An 18,242-nucleotide genomic window follows, 5' to 3' on the forward strand; every position below is an offset into this window, starting at 1 on the left:
TCAAGGATTTGGAGGGACTGCCAGAAGTTAGGTAGAGTGGATATCCATTTTTACGTATTAGAGGATAGATCTGTTCAATGTTTGGGGAGGATGGAGAATAGTCGAATGCTGCAATGCCCAATCACGGCCAGTTAGCAGTTGTTATCTATTTTTGGCTTTCTGTTGGATGGTTATCAGTGGAATTTCCACGTTATTTGCCCGTGAGTCTTAGTACGAAATATTGTAGTGTGTTGGTAAGTAGATGGAAATCATGAGCGCGGAATCTGCGAGTGATTCTTCCTGTAATTATCCCTGGATTTTGGGTGGGTTTATCTTGAGAGGCCATTGCGATTTCTAGAGTGTAGCTTAGAGCGCTAGGAAACCGGTGTCATCTGCATACTTTGATATAAATACAAATGCTAATGACATCCTTGCGTTGTCCTAGGACGGCCAAATGTTCAGTCGCATTGCAGCACTTATCTGGTGAGACTGATCGTCAGCACTGAAGCTGGAGACGAGGAGAACGGCAGCTCGGTGCGGCAGCTTAGACAGGCCGTGGCGCCTCCCTTGCCTCTCTCCTTCTCTTTAAGCGCCCTGCCTGAATCGGGGTCGGGTGTCGATATCAAGCAAGCGCCTCGCGGAGCTGTGAATGCCCGAGCCGAATACTTTATGGACTCGCCTGCCCCTGCCTCTCTCTGCACGCGCAACCGCGGGAATTTCTCTTCGACAGCGCCTGTCATATTGACTGCGCACGGGCAACTTCTGGAGAAATGCGCCTTCAGGTCCATTAGGTTGATTGTGGACATTCTGACGAACGTACGCCGAGAGAATGTCGGAACGCTTCTTTCTTGGCCGCTGGTGAATCTGAGCGAATGTCCCAAGAACGGACACTGATAATCTATACCCTTATGGAAAACGAGCAGCAGGAAGGTACATCTACATCTACATCACGGCTCCTCAAGTCACATTGCGCTGCGTGGCGGATGGTAATTGTGTACCATTGTCAGTGACGCCTCTTCCCTGTTGCAGTAGCGAACGGTCCTGAAGAAGAACGATTGAGGATTGTTACGAAGCCTCTGTGCGAGTTCGAATTTCTCTAATAACATGGTATTCTCACGTGATGTACTTAGGCGAGTGCCTTTTAGCACCCGTCGCTGGAGTCGACTGAGCATTTCTGGAGCACCTCTTCCTTCTTCTTTTTCTTGTGACATTGTCCCGCATCGGCAAATGATCGGAATGGTTAATAACTGGTGTGGCATGGTTAGAGGCCTGTTGGTTCTTCCGACGCTACCATGTCACCTACGGGGACGGGTTGGTATGTGTACCATAAACGTGTGCGTGTTCATATTAAGTTGACCAGGCACCTTCTCATGCAGGCATGAGGGTTCTATTGTGTACTACGAAGAAATAATCTGGATAACAGTTTGGTATACAGGGGCTTCTAGTGTCTCATTCCTTAGCGTAGGTGAGAATCGTTGTTAAAGTTCATATTAAATTTACCGGTCCTTTTCTAATCATTTGAGACTCGTGTAGCTGAGGCGGTATTTCGGTACCAGCCCGCGTAATGGGATGTGGGAAACTGCCTATAAACCACATGCAAGGCCGTCCGACTTACAGATCCGGGACCGGTGCACCACCTGGAATCGGCGCTTAACACACATGGCCTTCCTTTTTTGTGAAATGTTTATAGAAAATAAAAAAAGGTACAACTTCTTCTCTCAGGAAAAGGTTTACAGAAAGAGCGTAAAGTTGCTTTCAAGGCGGTAAATGAAGGATCCTCACGGGTCTGGGTGGCCGAGCGGTTCTAGGCGCTGCAGTCTGGAACTGCACGACCGCTGCGGTGACAGGTTCGAATCCTGCCTTGGGCATGGATGTGTGTGATGTCCTTAGGTTAGTTAGGTTTAAGTAGTTCTAAGTTCTAGGGGATTAATGACCTCAGAAGTTAAGTTCCACAGTGCTCGGGACCATTTGAAGGATCCTCCACAAAAATAACAAATAAGTTGTGAATAAACGAAATAAAAAACCGTTATTTGCCGGCCGTTGAACTCAGGTGTCTTTTTTGCTTCTTCAGCATAAATAATCCCCCGAAATAAAACAAAAAACTTATTTATTTCCAGCAACCCAGTAAGGTAGAATGAAAATTAAGGTTGACGAGTTGACCAGGCACCTTTTCATGCAGGCATGGGGGTTCTATTGTGTACTACGAAGAAATAATCTGCATAACAGTTTGGTATACAGCGGTTTCTAGTGTCTCATTCCTTAGCGTATGTGAGAATCGTTGTTAAAGTCACTAAAAGTCAAATACTAAAGTGTCCTGTCAAAGAGCGTTAAATTTGTGTCGGAGGGTTACATGTAGGACGTTTGGATGTTTTACATCCACTTTTTATACATTGTTCAGTAACATTAATGTGACCATCTGTCAAAAGCGTGGAACACCAACTTCTGCAGTGCGGACCACTGCGAGATGCGAGAAGAGAGTCAGGGAAGTTCTGGAAGGTAGCGACAGGGACGTGGAGCCAGTGCTGTGGGGTGCTGCGCTAGGTTTCTGGGGGCGATCAGCCTGAGCGACGTGTTACCACAGATTCTAGATCGGGTTTAAATCCGGGTAGTTTGGTGGCCAGAGGAGTGCGGTATAAACATCCTGGCCTTCTTCGAACCACGATCGTACACTGCGAGCTGTGTGGCACGTTGCATTGTCCAGCTGACTGATGCAATCGTGCCTAGCAAGTACAAACTGCTTGTTGGAGTGGATATTGTCTCCAAGGATGGACGCGTACTTCTGTTGACCCATTGTGCCTTCTACAATGACAAGATCATCCAGAGCCGTTAAAACATTCCCCAGACCACGACGCTCCCTCCTCTGGCATGGACCCTTCCGACCGTAGTTGCAGAGTGTTTGCATTCAGACGTTTCACAGCATAAAATACGATTCATCTGACAAGGTCACCTGGTACCACCAACTTAGTGAATGACAGGCCCTTAGTTACGACACAGAAATGGAAAAGGTGAAAAAAGAATCTTGTTAATCAGAAAGCAGCCGTTTATAGGGACGGTGGGATATGAAAGAGCTGTTGCTGGAAATATTAAAACTTTACGTGAACATCTGAGTTTTAAAACAAAGTTAGAACCATTTAATAACAGAAAAGACATGGTACGAATTTTGTTGGGTGTAAAATAATAATTCGCCTTCCAACAAGCAAATAGAACAGGAAGAGTAGTCTCTAACACCGCAAGATTCGTTTCACCGCGAATCCTATACTGAAGTTTATACCATAGATGTTTAACGCTTTCGTTTACATCAAGGAGTCAATGGACTCGCTGCCGGACCAAGTGTTTAACAGCACACATTTTCAACGAAATTTACGAAATTTGTTTATACTGAACACAGAGGGCTGCCATTTGTAGCACATGGTGCACGTCCGCTACGCCGAAAGGGTAGCCGTCGTTTTCAACAGTGAGGCCACTGTCAACGCATCCGTCAGAAATTCTTGATACTATTACTTCACACACGAAAATATAAAAAAATCCAGGAATATTAAAATCGTTTCTAGCTCATGTAACAAAAGCTTGTAGTTCTCAATTTTTGAATCTGTCCAACGTTGTAACGAATGACACTGGGATGGGTCGCTGAACTGTCGGCTATTGGATCACATCTCCGAAGACTTCCTTTATAAACAGCGCCCTAAAACTGCCAAAACCATATGGGACACTTCCACAAAGATGTTACCAACAATACTAAGATACTTTTTTCCACAAGCGTTTCCCCATTCGGCCAATCATGTGCATTCCTTCTGTAGCACATTATGAAATGAACGGCAAAGGATTTAATTGATAACGATTACTGACGGATCACAAAACGTATTATTTACCATCGACATTGTTCCTTCTTCAAGAATCCATTCAGCCTCCTCATTGGTGTAGAAAAATCAGCTACTATGCCACAACACAGCATAAACTTCTCAGTAAACTTCAGATGTAGTACAAGCGCTGCGCGAATAATTAAATGGACATATTATCAACATGAGTGTAATTTTACCCGATTATTTCGAGAAACACGCGCCTAAACAAGTATGGATCTTAAGAACGCTCCCAACCAACTGACGATGATTCAAATGTCACGCCAAGCGAGAGCACAACTAGATAACAACGGTACTTCAAAAAACACCGTCAGCTGCCAGATATTAATTTTACTACTGGATACAGCTTAACCGCAGTTGACGCATGACTGTCGATATTCAAAATGATGCCAAACTAATAGTAAGCTTAATATGCCAAAATAGTAAATAATATTGCGAGTGAGGATGTAGGATACTCACAACATAACATGTTTATTGACATGATTTGCGATGCGCTCTCTCGGAGCTTTGTGGATAAGGCATTCCGAAATTAATATTGTCCGTCGTGTAATGTTTCCGACTGCAATTTTTTGAGCTTTTTCGTGACTCGCTAAAGGTTACTAAAAATCTGTGATGAATGGTGCAACTGTTCTTTGTATCTTTCTCATCTCATCCGTCAACTAATTTGATAAGGATAGTACACAACTGGCCCTTAAAATTGCTACACCATGAAGATGACGTGCTACACACGCGAAATTTAACCTACAGGAAGAAGATGCTGTGATATGCAAATGATTAGCTTTTCAGAGCATTCACACAAGGTTGGCGCCGGTGGCGACACCTACAATGTGCTGACATGAGGAAAGTTTCGAACCGATTTCTCATACACAAACAGCAGTTGACAGGCATAGCCGGATGAAACGTTGTTGTGATGCCTCGTTTAAGGAAGAGAAATGCCTACCATCACGTTTCCGACTTTGATAAACGTCGGATTGTAGCCTATCGCGATTGCGGTTTATCGTACCGCCATATTGCTGCTCGCGTTGGTCGAGATCCAATGACTGTTAGCAGAATATCGAATCGGTGGGTTCAGGAGGGTAATACGGAACGCCGCACTGGATCCCAACGGCCTCGTATCACTAGCAGTCGAGATGACAGGCGACTTATCCGCATGGCTGTAATGGATCATGCAGTCACTTCTCGATCCCTGAGTCAACAGATGGGGACGTTTGCAAGACGACAACCATCTGCACGAACAGTTCGACGACGTTTGCAGCAGCATGGACTATCTGCTCGGAGACCGTGGCTGCTGTTACCCTTCACGCTGCATCACAGACAGGAGCGCCTGCGATGGTGCACTTAACGACGAACCTGGGTGCACGAATGGCAAAACGTCATTTTTTCGGATGGATCCAGGTTCTGCTTACAGCATCATGATGGTCGCACCCGTGTTTGGCGACATCGCGGTGAACGCACTCTGGAAACGTGTATTCGTCATCGCCATACTGGCATATCACCCGCCATGTTGGTATAGGATGCCATTGGCTGCACGTCTCGGTCACCTCTTGTTCGCATTGACGGCACTTTGAACAGTGGACGTTACATTTCAGATGTGTTACGAACCGCGGCTCTACCCTTCATTCGATCCCTGTGAAACCCTACATTTCAGCAGGATAATGCACGACCGAATGTTGCAGGTCCTGTACGGGCCCTTCTGGATACAGGAAATGTTCGACTGCTGCCCTGGCCAGCACATTCTTCATATCTCTCAGCAATTGAAAATGTATGGTCAATGGTAGCCGAACAAATGACTCGTCAGAATACGCCAGTCACTACTCTTGATGAACTTGTGTATCGTGTTGAAGCTGCATGGGCAGCTGTACCTGTACACGCCATCCAAGCTCAGTATGACTCAATGCCCAGGCGTATCAAGGCCGTTATTACGGCCAGAGGTGGATGTTCTGGGTACTGATTTCTCAGAATGCATGCACCCAAACTGCGTGAAAATGTAATCACATGTCCGTTCTAGTATAATATATTGGTCCAATGATTACCCGTTTATCATCTGCATTTCTTCTTGGTGTAGCAATTTTATTTTAATGGCCAGTAGTGTAGATTCCTATGGGACCAAACTGCTGAGGTCATCGGTCTCTAGGCTTACACACTACTTAATATATCTTCAACTAACTTACGCTAAGGTTAAAACACGCACACACACACACACACACACACACACACACACACACACACACACACACACACACACACACACACACACACATGCCCGAGGGAGGACTCGAACCTTCGACGGAGGGAGCCGCGCGAACCGTGGCATGGCGCTCATAGACCGCGCGCCTACCCAGCCCGGCTAAATGATCGTAGACGGACGAAGAATACTGAAGAACGAATCAAACGAGTGCCTTGTCGGTGAAGCCTTTCCTGCGCGTCTTACAGCTATCCAGAATCTTCTAGTAAACCTAAGGCTGATATCTGGCCTCCCCAGACCTGGATTTACGTGGCCTTGCCACTGGGAAAAAAAGTATCGAAACGTTTGCTTTGTGCTGCTATGGAAGAATACTAAAAACCTTTGTAGCCCATTTGGATACAAACATAGCTTTTATTTACGTGTACGTAATTTGAGCTCCGCTATGGTGTTGCTCTTAAAGAAGTTCAAACTGTCGTAGAACAGACTCGAAAACTATACAACCCAGCAGACGGCGATGCGCGACTAATCCCGAGGAGTTGTAAGCCGATAATTTCCGCACGAATACCAATTCCATATAAGTAGGAAACAAAATATAGTGGCAGTTGTATCCATTACATGTCCAACGCGAAGTTGCCACAAGGATACTATAATTGTGTGTAAAGGAGTGCTTCTTGTAAGGGTGCGATCTGCTTTCGGGCCTTCACAAATATATTTTCAGACCTGCCTTAAGTTTCAGAATGTGGTGGAGTTAACATTAGCATGTTGTGCCTTCCATTCGTTGTTCGATGCGACTGTAGTTCAGTTATGGTTGTATCCTTGGGTATCCGTCAGTCTGTGGTGCAAGCAGAGCCGCCTACGCAGCGAGTAGGGGCGGTGATCTGGTGGTGACGCTTAGCTGCGTTTTGTAGCACAGCGTCCGGACCTTCCTGTTACGAGACTGCCTAGTCTTCTCGCAGAATGTGCGTGCTGTCAACCGAAAATAATCCAGTAGAAGTGGGTATTCTCTCATGATCTCATGACGTGTGGCGTAGCTGTTGGAAAATCTCGGAGTTGGTGCAGAACCAAGCGGAACGTTGTAGCGGGTTCAGATGCATGTCTGTGTTCTGACCTGAGGCGGATTCGAGAACAGGGAACAGCTTCGTCTTGTACAGCGTTATACCCGGCCTAGGTGCTAAGTGAGAATCAGGGTACGGCCTGGCGTAAAACTTGAGGAGACGTCTTAGCTTTACGCTGAACAACCTGGACTTGCGGAAGCCACGTAAAGGACGGTAATCCAAAGTTATTCGGATATATCGTGCCGTGGCTCACCATGGGACAGGATTGCCTCATACGGTGATAGGCAGCAGCACTGCGGACATGATTCGATGAGTGACCATCAAGAACTGCGTTTGTAATTTACAAGCCAACTAAGGTCTTTCCCATGTCTAGGGAACAGGCGACCATGTCCTCCACATGCGAAAGGCACACACCCCAATCGATCTTCTCTCAACTAAATAATGGCGCGAAATATGCAGAAGGAGTAAACGGAACAATTTACATGGGAGCGAATAACGGTCCAGTGCAAACGCACCTCCAGACTCAATCTTCTCAAATTTCCACTTGATCACAAAAGTCGCCCATCTTATGATCGCGATCTCAATTGAACATCATTCGACAATGAGCCAAGTATCGGAAATACACCATGCTGTCGGCAGTCGCTCTCAAACTATAAATATCAATACCTTTCTTATGACTCGATATACTCTTCTCTTTGCTATCGCAGTACTCCAAGTCAAATCCATACCCTCCTTACGACCAGACATAGTCATTTCCTTTAGACAAACACAAACTTTTTAAACCTTATGCTCAAATGCGAACATATCACGCACCCACCACTACCACTAACTATACTACTTCGTTAATGGATGATTGCTTACTATAGGAAATAATGCTGACCCAAAAACAACGATTTGTGTTCATGTCTCTTAGATTTCTTCCTGCGACTGCTACCACCGTGTCTTAGAAAGAGAGACGTAATCGGCCAGATGTTAAAGAAAAAACCTGATTGCAGCAACTACCATATGTTACTGTCACAAGCGATCTTAGTTCTACATATGGAGATAAGTATCCAGGTTAAAAGCTATACCCGGTTTTACAAATGGCGGTACGACATTACCTCTGAATGAGGTAGTTTTTTCCCGACAAGTACCGTGATGGTGATCGTAGGAGTGTGTAAGCCGACGATGCATCCTCGGGATGAAATTGCCACTTTTTTAAAGTTATTTGGTTAAGGAACGTAGTATTTAAGCGGTATTTGCCACTCCCTTAAACGGATAATTTATATACTATTTCCAGCGCATTCGCTCTCAATACCATATAACACGTTCTGTGATATACCCACTGAGTTATAGGCGATGACTATTTGAGGAGGAACACAACCAGTAGTTTTAGTTCATGTGCGGATTGAGCTCGTAAGAAAATGTACCCTAGCTTCACAGATCTCTAGTGTTACACTATCCGCTAGAAATCATGTCCATCATTGGCAATCTGGTCTTTCCACTCAAGCACATACTTGCGTGTGCTCTCAGCCACAAGTGAATCACATTTCAGGCACTCTCATATCTCATAACGAGTCACCTTCCTTGAACGTATCTGCTACCGTAAAATTACAACAAGGTTTTAGTCACACGCTACACATCTTTTAGCTACACCCATTTCTACAGCTTCGCACATGTGATCGCTCCAATTTAAGTCGGAACTGAGCAGAAGCCGGAGAAGGACATATACAACACACTCAGCACTCCATGAAGAAATAGAACGACCACATTTACTGCAACAGGAGCGTGTTTTCATCATTCAAGTTTCATATTAGACACAAGCACTACAGATCCACGTCCATTCAAATCAATCAGCCAAACATCATATCATCTTTATACTCTACCCCCCAACATAGAAAAATTACGAACTATAAAAGCTCAACCTATTTCAAGTCTAGGGATCGATGAGCGTGCAATACTTCCCCAGGATAGCGTAGCGTGCAGCCATCCATACATTCCTAATGGTGTACCCTGTCCCTCACACCAAACTGCTACTGCTACTGATGCTGCCTCTATGACACGATCCTCTTAAATATACAGGCACCGCAGAGACCACTTTAAAGTTTGTTCACCTATACTCTAGACGAATGTTCGTACGAGGCGTTCCCTCTCGTCCTGTTTAATTGTTTGAAACACTCTTTTCTAACACGCTTTCGTACAGCACCAAACATTTCCTTTCTCTCTGCCACGACTTCGATGCCTGTGGCAGGTTCTAAACTGACATTAAGACGCTCTGATCGACGGCCTCTCACAGAAAACTGGACATCGCACAGTGTAAATGATTTTGTTACTGTAACTACGATAACACGCGACTCACGGTGGATGAGTTTAAATAAAAGACACTTACAACATAAGGAAAGTAGAAGACTTTGGCTGCGTTGTGGAGAGTTTCCAAACTGATGTCCGAAAGCTATTGACGATCACTACATTCAAACTCATCTGTCACAATGAAGGAATAGATGATGGCTCTGCGTTCCATTTCGAGTGATTGCTCATTTTGCACTCATGTACGCGATCACTGTTCCGCTGCTGGTAACCACCAGAAGCTGTCACCCTTCCACAAAACTCATTCCCCAGCTGAAACAAGACTTGTCAGTCAGTCATTATGTGGTAACCAACGGCGCATCAATGCACAGATGGGATGGAAGAGACACCGCCCATGTACTGTAATATTAAGCAACACAGTTGATAGCCCGAACAATTTTATCAATTTTACAGTAACTCCAACACCGGCCAATCATTTGACAGCATGTTTCCCCAATTTCAGTATCATAGCTAAACCATCCCTTCTCTACATTGCGAGTATAATTGCGAACTTGGATAGATCACCGCTAAGTACGCCCATTCACTATTAATTCTCGAACACATAAATCATCAAAGTACACCAGATAGCGCTCTACATATTTCTAACATCATTAATTTGCAATCCATATCTCTGTGTATGGGAGTCACATAGCATTCTCCCTGTCTTAGGATAAAATTGAAAGACCATCCTCACACTGTCATTGACCAACCTGCCATGCAGCATCGTTACCGAATTAATCTGCAACCGATCAGAAGAAGAAGACCGCAACACCCCACGTCTCGTGAATGAATAGAGCTTTCCGAGTCCTAACCCGTCCAAGTGCACCAGTTTTCTCGAGATGTGACTATGTCGAGGAGCTTAGCACTATTTATCGATGTATAGTAACAGATTTCAAAGTTCCGTAATGTAATAGCAGACAGCTAAGAAGAACAAGAAAGGATTAATTTTTATACGCGATGTAGTTCCAGACGCATGGAGTTCGACACATTTTTACGTAAATCAAGCAAGCTGTCAACTCTAAAGTATTGTTCTAGAGTCTAGGATCGGTACCTGGAAGATATTGGTAAGAGAGAGAACATAAACACGCACATTCCTAAGGCTACAACGTTGCGCACTTAAAACGGGCCTAGAATGTTAGATCGCCTACGTTTCTGACCTATCAGTCGTATGGAATGTAGCGTAGTTAATATTGCATTGAGAGATATATATATATTTCAAGTGCATGACATACTTCCTTCTTCCTGATTTCTCTACGATGAACTATCTTATTGAACCGTAAAACTAAAATCAAACTACTTCCGTAAAACGATCACTCTGCATGATACGAGCTCAATTTAGCTTTGCGGAGACGTATAGCGTCCACTGTTCACATCTGATCACGGTTCAGAAATTATACCATGCCTGCATAAGGCATTACAAGTCATTCCATCATAACTCTCTAAGCACGACATGTATCAGGCAATTGTATACATGGGGATTGCAGCGCCTCACAAGCTCCTATCGCTAACTTAGTTATGACGATTTTATACCCTAGATGCGACAGAGGGGGTCGTATAAATGAAAGTTCGTTTAGAGGACTGTGTCAAGTTTCGTCACACATGAAAGTCCTCTCATGACCGACAGGTTTAAAGTTAACGATCGCAAGTAGACAATGCTTTAAACCACATACGGAACACGTGGCTGTATACAAGTAGATCGCAGGCTATGTCACGTGACTGATGCATCCGGAGAGAACGCTGGAAAAAAATTGACCTCCAGTAACTTCTCCTCCTCTAGGATGAATCAGCCATCCATTAAATAGTACCTTGTTACAGCTCTGTCTCAATCGATCGACCCATCCACTCTCAGTTATCCTTTAGCGCAGATGCAAGTAAGTGTACAGGTGAATAGTTCTCTGTCCTCCTGAAAGGCACCAAATACAGTAGTCAACTCACATGTATCACTCGTACCTCAATAGACATACAGTATAATACTATCTCAACGGAAAAAAATCGACTGCCTCACTGATTCCCTTCGTTTCGATGTCAACGTTTTCCTGGATTCCTCTTGTTGCCGCATACTTGCCCCATCTACAAATTGTTCGGCACTAACCAGAAGATACGCAAGTACTTCCACAATTTCCCCGCATTTCGTTGTATATTCGGTCGTGAGGGACGGATAGATTGAGCAGATTGATAAGGACGAGGGTATGAGTGAGAGTTTTTAAGTGGAAAATTATATGCTCTATAGATACTGAAGCACAGTCATCAAGAGGAGAGATTACTTATACAGTGATTGGTGTCAGACTGTAGCAGCAATGGTAATATTTAATTGTAGTTACAGTGGTAAATATCTTCCTGGCTTCCAATATTCTTGTGAGTCTGGTATGTATTTGATAATGTGAAAACAATTTTGTACGTTTAACTGTCAGTGAAATTTAGCAATCTGTGTAAAATAACCGCTGAAAGTCCCAGACAGAATAGGTGGATGGTGCTTCGATACCGGCGGCATAAGTAATTCGGTGTGTAAATTCGATAAGAGCAAATCAGATTGCTCGATTGACTGACATCGTTTGTGTTGGGATATAGGGCTCTGTATATAGCGGAAGGAACGTTTGCGTATGTTGAAATCTGGAGGGGTAAGACGTTAGGAGCTCTTGGATGAGTGAATTCGATATTATTTTCATAAACAGGTTCTGTTAGGGTAGAAATTTCCGTGCATACAAGCTGAGGCATCTAGAAAGCTAGCGTTAACTATTTCTGGGACACTATGCGATTCCCGAGAGATCGACTTGGCTATTATTTTCTTTTTTTGCAAAGCCATGTGACGTAATAGTAACGTTGGGACATTGTTAGATGGCCAGCCGCCACACAGACGCTTCGCTGGGAGACACGGCGTGAGCCATGCTGAGGCTGGTACGCACAGCTGAACACGTCACGAATGTTCCAATAGATGGAAGCAGCCTGTGCTATTCTGCCATCCACGGTAAAGACAATGTTGGCCTGAGGTGTCTCGAGTATGGGGACTGCACGTCTGTATAAGGGAAACTGTATAGACGCAACTTTCACCTGCGTCGGCTGCATCAATCGCACACACGCACAGCAAAACTTGGAGCGTCTTCACTTTGTAGTGAGTCTTTGCCCCCGTCCGATACTGTCATCAATCGGTGTCTAGGTGAACTCGTATTTGGATAGGAATTCCTCTAGTGTCAAGTATGAAAAGGGATGTATCCACGTCATGCCTGTGGACAGCTGTGTGTGGTTTGACAGCGTCACTTGGTGGGGCTGTCGGTAGCCTACTATGCGCTCTAGTGGACAGGGGGTGGTGTCTGCGTACGTTGGTTGTGTGTCTGTTGGATTATTTTGCGAGCAGGTCTGTAGGCTGTGCTATGAGTTATTTGGACAGTTTACGTGTACTGAGCGTGTCTACACATCACTGTGCTGCGTTATTTAGCGCGAGTCTGAATGTCTGTGCTTAAATTATTTGGATAAATTAGGAGTTGTTTACTTGTCTGGAGAGCGTTATTTAGGATAGTTTACAGATCTCTGGGCTGCGTGGCGTGACCTCAAGCATGTATTTTGTATCAGTGTGATAAATATATTCGATGTTAGATGTTCGAAAATAAATACAGTTCACTCCTTCTTTACTCTCCCCAGAAGCCCAGAGCAGCCTGAGTCATTTTGGCACCATTCTCGCCACTACAGACCACCATCTGGGATTAGGTCATAGGAGGGATGACAGTGCAGTCTGGTGGCAGTAATGTGTACTAGGTCAGGAGGACACTAAATCTCGTGGTGGAGACACTGCCTGCAAAATAAAGACTTGTGTTCACATCTGTTTTCACCCCATTTCGCCCCACAATCTTGGATGACATCATGTCATGGGCTATGCACGTTAGTACAGGTTAGTGCACGTTAGTACGCATTAGCCCGCCAACATGGGTCGGTAAGGGGGTTGAGGATCATTGTGGAGACTAACAACTATTTGATTCCAAGTCCAGGTGGGTGTGGCATTAGTGAAAATTGATTCCAAGTCCTAGTTTCTATGAAGTCGAATCACATGACTAATGCAGTAGCCAATAGGAGTGTAGCATTCTAGGGGTGGGGGGTACTAGGTCATGAATGAACACTGCACTCATAGTGGTGAAATGTGGAACTTCTCATTTGATCATTGAGTATTGAAATTGATGATTCACTTACTGGATATGATTAAAATTGGAATGGAATTACTTAGGTAATTGATAGGTTAGATTCGTTAGCATATTTACAGAAGACTATGTTCAGTGCGAGTATAAAGCTGAGGTCTTGAATCTGAGACGTCAGCGGTCGCTCGCAGGCCGCTGACACGGCACATGTCCGGTTATTACACGCGCGAAAGAGAGAGAGCAGACGATCTTGTGTCATCACCCGACGTCACGGCAGCGCCCTCTAATGGCCACGATATGAACTAAGTCAGTTGAGCTCTGGGGCTCGTGATGAACACACTGGGTACCGCCTTCTTCAATAACGGTACTTGTGTCATGGTCTGACGCTGGAGGCACCGGTATGAACTAAGCCAGTTGGAGTCCAGACCCAGTGGCGAACACACCTGCTTGAAATTGACTAAAAATAAAGAAAAGTGCATTTTTACAACGAATCCTTAGGTGGAGGAGTCGACTGAAGTTAGTAAAAGTGCCCCTTCTTTCGGTCCAGCAACGAAACCCCAAGTGACCTATGTTACCACCAAAATTGAAGCTTGGCGCCAGTTCGTAGGAGTAATTGGCGGTCGGGTGACTTAGGTTAGTGGAAGTAGGCCAAGTGTCCTATCTTCCAGCGATTTTCTTTGGTTAGTAGAGATAATCGTGGTGTGGTGCATTATCCTGTTGGAATTTGAACTTCGCGCAATTTTCTGGGTGAGGTTCAAATGGTTCGAATGGCTCTGAGCACTATGCGACTTAACTTCTGAGGTCATCAGTCGCCTAGAACTTAGAACTAATTAAACCTAACTAACCTAAGGACATCACACACATCCACGCCCGAGGCAGGATTCGAACCTGCGACCGTAGCGGTCACGCGGTTCCAGACTGAAGCGCCTTTAACCGCATGGCCACACCGTCCGGCTCTGGGTGAGGGGGCCGTCGCACTTTCCCGCCGAAATTCAAACTTTCCTCCAAAGTCCGCCATCTTGAATGTCGACACAGATGCCACATAGGATGACGTCATCGCTGCCATCTTGGATGACATCATCGCCGCCATGTTGGATGACGTCATCGCCGCCATCTTCGATGACGGTACTTTGGACTGGGACGATGGTTGTCCCAATACTAACACTAATCTCCACTACACCAGTTAAGTCGTATGATAACACACTTTGTAGTGCTGGGTGTTTGGCAGATTCATAATTGAAATATATACTGCCATATATATACTTATATATTAAACAGCGTGCAGTATAAAATGCTAGCTACATTCATAGGGTGTTTTCGAATTTTCGTGTCCATTTTGATGTATTTTGCTAGAAGTGCAAGACGCAGAAGTTCTTTATAGCATGCCCTTCTTTCAACTGAATATTTCTTAATGACAGGTGAACGACTCTTGAAAAGCTGCATCACTAATTGGTCAGTCCATGAAAATTGTGACAATTATTGACGCCAATAGCGACGTTGCATAACAGCGGCTCCTAGGCTAACCAACAGTGTCTTTTCACGGTGAATTACGTAATAGCTTTCAGCTTACGTGACAAACGACTGTGAGTGTGCTTGCCACTGGCCACTATTCATTACATGCTTCAGCTTTCTTCAGACTGATGCTGAATTGTTACGTCTGTCTGTTTGGTGGAGTAGGATGACAGTTAAGTTTTGTAGATATTTTTCTAGGGGGAAAAGGGTGGAGGCGATGGGGCAGCTCCCCTCCTGTTCCATTGGCTAGGTACGGCTTTGAGCCTGACATTAAGCTAGGGAGGTCAGTGCTCCAAATGAAATAGCATACAGAAACGAGGATGCACTCCAAGTCGATAACTGACGATAGGAGAAAACTTTATGGCTAGAACTAACTTGAAAAAATGGAGGACTATTCAGAACACAACTGAGTGTTGAAATAGAACTCCAGACATCATACTACACAGCCCCAAAGTGTAATAAATGGCCCACTGTAAGTCGATTTGCGCAAGGACAATTTTTTTGTCGTCTGTTGCCTACACAACCCAGCAACATGAAAACAATGAGTTTGTTTGGTGAAAGAAATAATTTATAACTACGTCTCCCTCGCCGCTGTATATCTCTAAGAACTTCATCAACGTCACCTAACCAGGAGTGCTGAAATTTCTTACGAAAATTAGGGACAAGCACGGGAAGTGTGTGCAGCATAAGTGAATGGGGCAAAGCTGAAGTACTCAATTATTTAAGCGTGTTCTAGAATTCATTGTCAAGAGAAAATTGTAAGACGATGAATTCACAAATGTAAACGCAGTAAAATAATGGACAGGTCAGATACACAATTTAGTCGTTATGGCCAAGAAGCCTCATCGAGTCAGGATATTAAACATCCCGTCCGCACATCATATGACAAAATTACGTACCAATAACATGTCTAACTGTTTTAAAGTATGCTTGCTAGGGAGGGGAGCTCTTTGTAACTCACTTGAATTTACAGATGGTCAATACAGAGACATTTTCCCGTGAGGACAGTTCTGAAGCAACTGAAATCGATGCAGAACTCAATTATGTACGGCAAGTCCACAACAAAAGCCAACGCGAAAGCACATAATTTTACGTAACTTCAATACTAACAGAGCTTCCACTCGTATAAATGCCACACGAATCTCGGTGCTTGCTGAAGCTCCCCATTTTGTTGAAAGATGCTGGCCGACTGCGCCCAAATCAAACACCGCTGTCTGAATACGTATGCTGTGGCCAGCAGACAGAGACAAGATAGAGGGCCTTTGTGTTGTAAACTGCATGAGGGGGCCAACTGAATGTGTACCCAGTGTTGTATCCACGGACCCAACCAACCAACCAACCAACTCGCGCACGCGCGCCCTGACCGTTACATCGCTGGCCACAGTTCCTGTCGCGGCCAGGGCGTCTCAGGGCGTTACCGCCGACGGAAGAGGTCGCGCCATGGCTGAGCTCGGGTCCGCAGCGCCCTCTGCCTTTTGCATATATGTAGGAGCGCTGGCCCCGAGACGGACACACGCACACGTAAAAGTTCACGCACGCAGCGTTGAGATGTCGGAGCAAGAGGATGTCCGTACAGCGATGGGTGCGGCGGATCGCCGTCCGGCAAAGCCCGCTTTGTCGGCGGCCCCATCCGGCCCCCCACCTACGATGACTGTGGCAACGAATATGGATACTGAAATGGAATACGTTTCGGACGCACTGCAAGTTACGCTGCCGACTAGTCGACGGCAAGAAATGACGTTCCCGCCGCCGTCAGGACGACGGAAAGGCGAGCGACCACTGCCACAGGAACCACCCGCGCCCCTCCTAAGGGCAAAAAGGCGAAACAGGCCGTTGTCGTCGTCGATGCCGAAGGGTTTCAACTCGTCAAACGGCCAGCCAGGAAGGCTAAACTCGATTCAGCGCAGCCGGTTCAGAAGGCAAACGCCTATGAGGAGCTCGCTGAAGGTGTGGAGATGCCTGCTCAGAAGAGAGAACCCAAGCCGCCGCCAATTGTCGTCCAACACAAAATGACTACGACGGCCTCTACAGGATGCTCCTTCGCCTTGTCGGCCAAGACAACGTCATTATCAAGCCGGCTGGCACCAACCTCTATAAGGTCGCCTTAAAACGGCAGAAGATTACAGAAAAGTTACGGCTATCTTCGGGGAACAAGAGAAGCCATTCTACACATACCCCTCTGCAACGGACAAGACACTCAAGCTCGTCTTTCGAGGGTTCCCTCGAAACTACGGCCTGGACCACATCCGACGGCAACTGGAGGATTTGGTTATGGATTTGGTCTCCGGTCGATAACCCACCTACCCTCTCGACGAACCCGAAAGGAGACTCCGCTGGTCCTCGCGGTCACCTGTGATATCCCACACAACCGTGGGCTATGGCAGGTCACGAAGATCGCGACGACACCTGTCACTACGGAAAAACTGCGCTCGAATAGGGGCGAACCGCAATGCTACAACTGTAAAATGGTTGGGCATGTGGCGCTGTTCTGCACGTTTCCCTCGCGCTGTGTTAAGTGTGCAGGGGAGCACTCCAGTCGAGACTGCACACGGCAGTGGACAGATGGACCGCCCAAATGCGCTGGATGTGGTGGGGAACATATGGCCTCCTAACGCGGCTATTCCAGGTTCCAACGGGCTGCGGCACGGAGCCGTGGTCAACGACTTGGTTCAATAAAGCGGCCAGCACCAGTCAGACCTGGAGTCAGATTTGTTGCTGCTACTACCTCTGGCTCCTCACCGCAGGCCTCCGTACCTGTGACGAAGCCGGCCACTGTTGCAACAGCTACCAACACCGAGATGGACTGCCGTCCACGGGCCACAGCGCATATACCAGCGCGGCGCTCTGAACAGCCGTGGGGTGAAGACCAGGGACAACACGACCACTCCCAACAGGGACATCAAGCTGGCTTAGTGGCAAGCCCGGCTCAACACTCCCGAGCTGCCACTGTACCATCCCAGGCGGCCGATTCCAGCATGGACGAAACGAAGCACCTTCTGCAAGAACTTCAGGAGCTTCTCAAAGATATCCCGCGGCAACTCATTGCCGCTGTCAGTGCAGCCATTCAGGCAATCTACACCGGACCACTGGCCTCCCAGCATGGCCCGTAGTCAACGAGGCGTCACAGTCTGCGTGTGGAATGCCCAGGGCATCCGCACCCAAGATGGCGAATTTCGACAGCTGCTGTGGGTTGAGGCCATCGACA

Source organism: Schistocerca piceifrons, chromosome 7 (assembly GCF_021461385.2).
Source record: "Schistocerca piceifrons isolate TAMUIC-IGC-003096 chromosome 7, iqSchPice1.1, whole genome shotgun sequence".
Taxonomy (NCBI): Eukaryota; Metazoa; Arthropoda; class Insecta; order Orthoptera; family Acrididae; genus Schistocerca; species Schistocerca piceifrons.